The sequence below is a fragment of the Triticum aestivum genome, chromosome 6B (assembly GCF_018294505.1).
Source record: "Triticum aestivum cultivar Chinese Spring chromosome 6B, IWGSC CS RefSeq v2.1, whole genome shotgun sequence".
In the NCBI taxonomy this organism is placed as follows: Eukaryota; Viridiplantae; Streptophyta; class Magnoliopsida; order Poales; family Poaceae; genus Triticum; species Triticum aestivum.
The window spans coordinates 616,487,350-616,497,139 of record NC_057810.1 but is presented as its reverse complement, the minus strand read 5'-3'; positions in this window follow the sequence as shown (position 1 = coordinate 616,497,139).

The window sequence follows — 9,790 nt, the reverse complement described above, 5'->3', positions numbered from 1 at the left end:
TGTAGAGGGATAAATTCATGCAATATGATAAAAATCCCATCTTGTTATCCTCGATGGCAACAATACAATACGTGCCTTGCAACCCTTTCTGTCACTGGGTAAGGACACCGCAAGGTTGAACCCAAAGATAAGCACTTCTCCCATTGCAAGAACTACCAATCTAGTTGGCCAAACCAAAAAGGATAATTTGAAGAGACTTGCAAAGATAACACAATCATACATAAAAGAATTCAGAGAAGAATCAAATATTTCCATAGATAATACTGGATCATAAACCCACAATTCATCGGTCTCAACAAACACACCGCAAAAAGAAGATTACATCGAATAGATCTACACAAGAGAGGGGGAGAGCATTGTATTGAGATCCAAAAAGAGAGAAGAAGCCATCTAGCTACTAACTATGGACCCGAACGTCTGAAGTAAACTACTCACACTTCATCGGAGGGGCTATGGTGTTGATGTAGAAGCCCTCCATGGTGGATGCCGCCTCCGGCGGAGCTCCGGAACAGGCCCCAAGATGGGATCTCGTGGATACAGAAGGTTGCGGCGGTGGAATTAGGTTTTTGGCTCCTCTAGTGATCGTTCGGGGATACGTAGGTATATATAGGAGGAAGGAGTACGTCGGTGGAGCAGCAGGGGGCCCACGAGGTAGGGGGCGCGCCCAGGGGGGGCGTGCCCTCCACCCTCGTGACCGCCTCTGGCACTTCTTGGAGTAGGGTCCAAGTTTCCTGGATCACGTTCGGTGAGAAAATCACATTCCCGAAGGTTTCATTCCGTTTGGACTCCGTTTGATATTCCGTTTCTTCGAACACTGAAATAGGCAAAAAACAGCAATTCTGGGCCGGGCCTCCGGTTAATAGGTTAGTCCCAAAAATAATATAAAAGTGGAAAATAAAGCCCAATATAGTCCAAAACAGTAGATAAAGTAGCATGGAGCAATCAAAAATTATAGATACGTTGGAGACGTATCAGGCATCCCCAAGCTTAATTCCTGCTCGTCCTCGAGTAGGTAAATGATAAAAAGAGAATTTTTGATGCGGAGTGATACTTTGGCATAATTTCATTGTAAATCTTCTTAATTGTGATATGAATATTCAAATCCGAAAGATTCAAGACAAAAGTTCATGTTGACATAAGAAATAATAATACTTCAAGCATACTAATCAAAGCAATCATGTCTTCTCAAAATAACAGGGCAAAAGAAAGTTCATCCCTACAAAATCATATAGTTAGGCTATGCTTCATTTTCGACACACAAAGATGTTCCCAACTTCTATACCCCCAATGACAAGCCAAGCAATTGTTTCATACTTAAATAATCTCAAACTTTTTCAACCTTCACGCAATACATGAGCGTGAGCCATGGATATAGCACTATGGGTGGAATAGAACATGATGATGGGGATTGTGTGGAGAAGACAAAAAAGGAGAAAGTCTCACATTGACGAGGCTAATCAACGGGCTATGGAGATGCCCATCAATTGATGTCAACATGAGGAGTAGGGATTGCCATGCAACGGATGCACTAGAGCTATGAATGCTCAACAAAAGAAAACTAGTGGGTGTGCATCCAACTCGCTTGCTGATGAAGACCTAGGGCATTTGAGGAAGCCCATCATAGTAATATACAAGCCAAGTTCTATAATGAAAAATTCCCACTAGTATAAAAAGACAACTTATGAAAAATAATGCATGGTGGCCTTGCCACAAATACGATGTCAACTACATGATCATGCAATGGCAATATGACAAAAGTAATGTATGTCATGATGATGATGGTGGAAGTTGCATGGCAATATATCTCGGAATGGCTATGGAAATGCCATGATAGGTAGGTATGGTGGCTGTTTTGAGGAAGATATAAGGAGGTTTATGTGTGATAGAGCGTATCGTATCACGGGGTTTGGATGCACCGGCGAATTTTTCACCAACTCTCAAGGTGAGAAAGGGCAATGCACGGTACCGAAGAGGCTAGCAAAGGCGGAAAGGTGAGAGTGCATATAATCCATGGACTCAACATTAGTCAAAAGAACTCATATACTTATTGCAAAAATTTAGAAGTCATCAAAAATCAAGTACTACGCGCATGCTCCTTGGGGGATAGATTGGTAGGAAAAGACCATCGCTCGTCCCCGACCGCCACTCATAAGGATGCACAAGCCAGGTACACTTCATGTTTCAAATTTGTTACACAACTTTAACCATAAGTGCATGCTACGGGACTTGCAAACTTCAACACAAGCATTTCTCAAATTCATAATTACTCAACTAGCACAACTTTGATATTATCACCTCCATATCTCAAAACAATTATCGAGCATCAAACTTATCTTAGTATTCAATTCACTCAAAAGAAAGTTTCACATATCTTGAATACCAAGTATATTAACATTACGAAAATTACCATGCTATTAATGAATCTCAAAATAATTTAAGTGAAGCATGAGAGATCAATAGTTTCTTTAAAACAAATCCACCACCATGCTCTAAAAGATATAAGTGAAGCACTAGAGCGAAAATTATCACGCTCAAAAGATATAAGTGAAGTACTATGAGCAAAAACTATCAAGCTCAAAAGATATAAGTGGAGCACATAGAGTATTCTAACAAATTCCAATTCATGTATGGCTCTCTCAAAAGGTGTGTACAGCAAGGATGATTGTGGTAGACTAACAAGCAAAGACACAAATAATACAAGACGCTCCAAGCAAAACACATATCATGTGGTGAATAAAAATATAGCTCCAAGAAAATTACCGATGGAAGTGGACGAAAGAGGGGATGCCTTCCGGGGCATCCCCAAGCTTTGACTTTTTGGTGTCCTTGGATTATCTTGGGGGTGCCATGGGCATCCCCAAGCTTAGGCTCTTGCCACTCCTTGTTCCATAATCCATCAAAAGAATTCACCCAAAACTTGAAAACTTCACAACACAAAACTCAACAGAAATCTCGTGAGCTCCGTTAGAGAAAGAAAACAAAAGACTACTTCAAGGTACTGTAATGAACTCATTCTTTATTTATATTGGTGTTAAACCTACTGTATTCCAACTTCTCTATGGATTATAAACTATTTTACCAGCCATAGATTCATCAAAATAAGCAAACAACACACGTAAAACAGAATCTGTCAAAAACAGAACAGTCTGTAGAAATCTGTAACTAACGCAAACTTATGGAACTCTAAAACTTCTACCAAAATAGGAAGTCCTGGAAAATTTGTTTATTGAACAGTAGCGAAAAAAATCAACGCAAAATCACGTTTTTGTGATTTAACAAAACTATATTCGCGCGCGCAAAGTTTCTGTTTTTCAGCAGAATCAAATCAACTATCATCGTAGGTTATCCTATAGGTTCTACTTGGCACAAACACTAATTAAAAGACAAAACCACATCCAAACAGTATCTAGATGGATTATTTATTCCTAAACAGAAGCAAAAACTAAAAACTAAAAATAAAATTGGGTTGCCTCCCAACAAGCGCTATCGTTTAACACCCCTAGCTAGGCATAAAAGCAAAGATAGATCTAGGTATTGCCATCTTTGGTAGGAAATCCATAAGTGGCTCTCATGATAGATTCATATGGTAATTTTATTTTCTTTCTAGGGAAGTGTTCCATGCCCTTCTTTAAGGGAAATTGGAATCGAATATTCCCTTCCTTCATATCAATAATTGCACCAATCGTTCTAAGGAAAGGTCTACCAAGAATAATTGGACATGAATGATTGCAATCTATATCAAGAACCATAAAATCTACGGGCACATAATTCCTATTTGCAAAATAAGAACATCATTAATTCTTCCCATAGGTTTTTTAATAGTGGAATCCGCAAGATGCAAGTTTAGAGAGCAATCATCAAAATCACGTAAATCTAGCAAATCACAGAAAGCTTTGGGAATAGTAGAGACACTAGCACCCAAATCACACAAAGCATGAAACTCATAATCTTTCATTTTAATTTTAATAGTAGGTTCCCACTCATCATAGAGTTTTCTAGGGATAGAAACTTTCAACTCAAGTTTTTCTTCATAAGATTGCATCAAGGCATCAACAATGTGTTCGGTAAAGGCCTTATTTTGACTATAAGCATGAGGAGAATCTAGCACGGATTGCAACAAGGAAATACAACCAATCAAAGAGCAATTTTCATAATTAAATTCCTTGAGATCCAAAATAGTGGGTTTAGTAACATCTAGGTTTTTATCTCTTTCAATCCCACTTTCATCAATTTCATAATCAAGATCTAGAAACTCCGAATTCTTAGAACACCTTCTAGGTAAAGGAAGATCATATTCAGTTTCATCAAGATTCATATTGCAAAACAAAGATTTGATAGGGGACACATCAATAACTTTTAGATCTTCATCTTGATTTTCATAGGAATTGGAAGAACACGCTTTAATAAAGGCATCTTTGGAAGCACGCATCCTAGCGGTTCTCTCTTTGCACTCATCAATGGAAATTCTCATGGCTTTGAGAGACTCATTGATATCATGCTTAGGAGGAATAGATCAAGCTTTAAAGAATCAATTTCAAGATAAATTCTATCAATGTTCCTAGCCAAATCATCAACTTTAAGCAATTTCTCTTCAAGCAAAGCATTAAAATTCTTTTGCGAATTCATAAACTCTTTAACACTACTCTCAAATTCAGAGGGCATCTTATTAAAATTTTCAGAAGAGTTGTTGTAGGAATTTCCATAATTATTAGAAGGATTACTAAGATAAGGCCTAGGATTAAAATTCCCTCTATATGCGTTGTTTCCAAAACTATTCCTACCAACAAAATTCACATCCATAGATTCATTATTATTCTCAAGCAAAGTAGATAAAGGCATATCTTTGGGATCAAGAGGAGTATTTTTAGGAGCAAACATCTTCATAAGTTCATCCATCTTTTCACTCAAAACATTGATTTCTTCTATTGCATGCACTTTTTTACTAGAAGATCTTTCGGTGTGCCATTGAGAATAATTAGCCATAATGTTATCAAGCAATTTTGTAGCATCTGCTAGTAACAATAATAGAGGTGCTCCCTCTACTGCCTAGCCGAACAATCGGGAACGTAGGGGTAAGCACATGAGCCAGGCAACCCAGCTTGGCCAAAATCTTAAGTCAAATTTATGCATATTTATGGCTTTATAACGATGATTACGGAAGGCAGCCCTCGTATATTAAATACAAATGCCGATGATATGTTTATTTTGACTCCGTTGCAACCATTTATCAGTTGAAAGTGGCCCATCATCGGCTTCCACCCCTTTGTAGACACTACGCGGGTGTTTCCACAATAACAAAACAACCCTTAGCGGACATCTCGGTTCCCGAAGGTGGTTGTGTTAGCAGAAACGAGGCAATCAGATATGCGGGATTTATAAATTTCACTTAGTCATAGGAGCTTAAAGTTGGAAGGCCAGTTACTAGCCCCCGCTTAGTGTTCGGCAACAGCAGAGGTCAAGCGGTAAACACTTTGGCCAATGTTATGAACGGCCCGTCATTTAACACAGAGTGACCTCTATCGATCTTATAGTTTAAACAGTCATCGGATCGCTGACCAGTTTGCGCTTATTGTGACAATTAGTTTTTGGTTTTCTCCACTGAGGCACGTTAACCATGCGAGCTGGAAGGACAATCGCAGTGGTTCTCCCTTTGCACACCTAGCCGAACAAAGCGGAATGTAGGAGGCTAGCACAGGAGCCGGGCAACCCAACTATTTACCGAAGACAAAATTCGAAACCGATGCATATATAGCAAATATCCGAGAATGTTTTTGCCGAATCTCTAAAGGTGTCCGGCGTTGCACTGCAAGACTTATGCTGGAAACACAAAAATAGTTTAAAAGTGCCAAAGACTTGGAAAACAAAAAAACTTCAGTAAAAACTTGATGTTCGAACTAGATAAAGTGTTCGGTGCCAATTCGAAAATTGGTCTTAGAAAAAAAGTATGCTTCTGTCGTGCTTTAACATGACACATCCTATCTCAAGACTTCAAGAGGGTCAGCCTACGGCTTCAACCTCCTATCCTGAAGGCGGAGTACTTCTTGTTAGGCCAGTTTAGCAAACTAAACTCTAGTGGCTTTGAGAGAGAAATTAGGCTCCTTGGCTATTGACCACACACTCGCGTCGAAAAAAGGAGTGATAGAAAAAGACTTTGCAACGACTAAGAAGAAGAACACTTATTATAAAATGACTCATATAAATTTACGAGCCCCCAAGTGACTTGGGTAAAAGAAATTTATGTATAATGGTTGTATGTACCGAAGTACTTATATCATATATGTGTTCACCCGAACTTTAAATGCGTCTTAACCGACCGTCGGCTTCTCCCTCTTCGGTATAGGGCCGAAGAGTGTTATGTTCTCCACCTGTCGAGAATATCAATGGTGTTTCCGATAACCAGGCAATCAGGCCATAAGGTTGTAACAGACAAAGCGCGCTCAGGGAACTTATGCTATATTACTGACGAAGTGTAAGAAGCATCTTCGAAGAAAATAGTAACTCCACCGATAACTTTCTTCGGTTGCTCATTGTTACTATGAGACTTGTGCAATAGATTTTTTGTACTCATGAGTTCCGTTGTGTGCCGACCATGATTGAAAACAACAAGAGCGCTAGCTTTCGGCTTCACCCAGTCTGAGGTCCGAGCTCGGATGACCCGATCGTGACAATCGCAGAGGTGCTCCCTTTATTCCCTAGCCGAACAATCAGAAACGTAGGGGTAAACACATGAGCAAGGAAACTCGGCTTGCGAAACACTTAAGTCAACATGGTGCATATTGTGGCGTAATACACGAACAAGGAACAAATCCATACAAGTATAATCATATGCAAGAGGAAAGGCTTCATAAAGGAAGCCCCCAAGTAAACGGGGTATTTGAATTTGTGTGTCACAAACAAAGTTCTGACAAGGCAGTTTTTCACAAACAACTTTTTGCAAAAAGTATAATGCTTGGTCGAACCGAACAAAATTTAAAACTGAAAATTTTTGAGCATGAAAGCGACTTAGCCGGTTAATGTGCTCGATGTTGATGACACAGGCCGAGATTGTGGCGGGACGAGGTCCCATCCCCCAAGCCAGTCCCGAGATGGCCGAGCAAGGAGTTCCACATTCCGAAGTGGTTACATAGCACGGTCGATGTGGCGAGGCGAAACCCCCAGTCCGGCCTAGGCGACTGTCACATCCCGGTTTTTGCCCTCTTTTCTTTGCTTGATTTTCAGCTGAGTTGATTTTGGATTTGGAGTTTTGAATCATTCCATTTGGACTTGACCACTTGGGTATCCTTTGATTTTCACCCAAGTGTTCCCTCTCCTCCTCAAATCCGTCATTTCACCCCTGGCCAACCCAACAATATTGCTTGGAATATTTTCCTTAAATGAAAAATATTCATTTTGCCTCTAAAACCCTATCTAAACCCCTTGACCTCCAAAGCAACCCTCATTTCTGTTGCCCCAAAAAATCCTGAGAAAAATCCCAAATATTCTTTGGACCCAAGGGCACCTTTCCGAGAAAAAATATTTCACCACTCTTTGGAGTATTTTGGCTACAGAAAATAATTTCACTTCTAGGCTGAAATGGTAGTTTCTACAGCAACTACTTTTTTACTAGCTCCAATGTAGCTGGTTTTCCCTGAGCTTATTCACCTTAGTAAGAGTCAGTAAAACCCCAAAGCTCAGCCCTTGAATCCCTGTGGTTTGACCACAGTAACTCCCCAAAGTATCTGTCCAGTAACTTAACCTCATCACCATTTTACTTCTACTACACCTGGAACCAAACCGAGCCGTGGTAACACGTCAGTTTACTAAGGACTACATGCCACACATCATGGTTAGTGCATAGGTGGCCTGATGTCACGGTCCATGTGGTGACCGCGTTCGTCCGAGCAGGCTGGCATGCCAAACGCGTGCTCTGCGCGTCGCCAGCGCCACTGTGGAGCGCGTGCTTGCTGCTCGGCCAGTCAGAGCGTGTCCCCCCTTGCCACCATCCTCGTCTCCACCCCCATAACTCCACCCTGCCGCTCGCCGACGCCGGAGCTTGCCATAGCGAGCATGGGCAGGGTCCGGCCAACGGCATAGTGCCCACGCACTGTGTTCGTCTCTTTGCCCCTCGTTCCTGTTCTCGTCCGCGCCCATGCACAGTTCCTTCGTGACATTCGTCGCCTTCTCCACTGCCCTCTAGCACCGTTCGTCGCCGGGCGCCGGGGATAGGTGTCCTTCGGCGGAGCCCGAGCCCTCCTCGCCGCCCCGCCTATAAACCCCCCCACCCTCAGCCGCCTCCTGGAGCATCGCAACTCACCCACACTCCCTCCTATAGCCACTAGACGCCGCAGCCTGGCCAGGCAGGCCGCAGGCTGCCGTCCCCGAGCCGAGCTCGCCGGCGATCCCCTCTAGATCGTTCCGGCAGCTCCAGCCACTCCCAAGCCAAGGCAACCCCGCCAGGGCCTCCGCCTCTCCTTCGTGAAGCCAACACGCCTAGCTAGAGCGCCTGGAGCCGCCCAAAGCCGCCGTCTTCTTCAACTCCGGTGACCTCCGCCTTCTGTCGCCGCTGGAGAGGTCAAATCCGACGCTGTCCGGCCACCGTTAGCCATGCCACGGGTATGGGCAGGTGCGCAAGAACCTTCTCCATCGATCCCTCCTTCTCATTTGCCTCCAAGAAGTCTCATCACCGGTGTGAGCTCCGGCGAATCGCCGTTCCCCGCTGTTTCCCTCTCCCCTCCCTCCGGCCTGACTAGCGGGGCTCGCTAGTCAGCCACTCACTACGCGCGCGAAGCGGTATGAGTGGTGGCACCCAGGGAGATTACGCCTTCGACGTCACCCCCCTCAGTTTTTCCTTTTCAAATTCATTTAAATTCCAAGAGACTTCAAATGGCCATAACTTTTCTGCAAGTCCAAATGCAGTGATTCTTTTTGGATCCTGTTCTGTGTCCAAAAATCTAACAGCACCCAAAAGATGGGATTTTTCCTTGCTATCTAGATTTTCCGGCAATTTTCAGAAGGTTTCTTGATATTTTCATTTGTGGTTTTTGAATATTTTCAGAGGAACCAGCTTGTCTTGAGGATCACCAGGAGCTTCGTGAACCTCATCAGTGCTAAGGCAAGCCACAGTAACATTTTCATTGTGCCACTTCAATATTTATGATTTTCATACTTGAACTTATAAATATTGATGCATTTAAATTAGTTATATAATAAATATATTCTGTTATATGCTTGTTATGTTAAAATACTTGAACTTCAGAATGTTTGATGTAAATATTGTTGGCAAGATAAGGAGAACTTAGTTGCAAGTGATAAATAAATAATATGGTCATAGAATTTGATGAGTAATTTAAATATTATTTTTGCATGAGGTATAATGATGATAATGCTAGAAATGGTTCTGGTATGAGTAAAGAGAGGTTTTAACCAGAATAGTAGCATGAGTTTATGCTGGCTTCGTAGGAGCGTGGTGCGTGCAGTCTTTGCACGGTTATGTGATGCATATGTTAAGTGATGCATGGTATGGCAGTATGACACCGGTTATTTTCTTTTCACATTAAGTTGAACCTAATGAATACTTCAACTTTAACATGTTGTTGATCGGGTCGTGGTGCCGCTGAAACGAGTCTTTCCCAGTGCAACCACATTTGCCTGTATGGGACGGCCTTAATGCGTTTCACTGTCGTGCCTCTGGTCGGTACCTCAATTTAGGGAAGGTTATGGGCGCGCTGTACCCTGGCCCGGTAGGCAAGCATAACCTTGTGAGCATGTTGTTAAGTTAATTTTGGTACCGGATCCCAGTGTGGATCGTGTC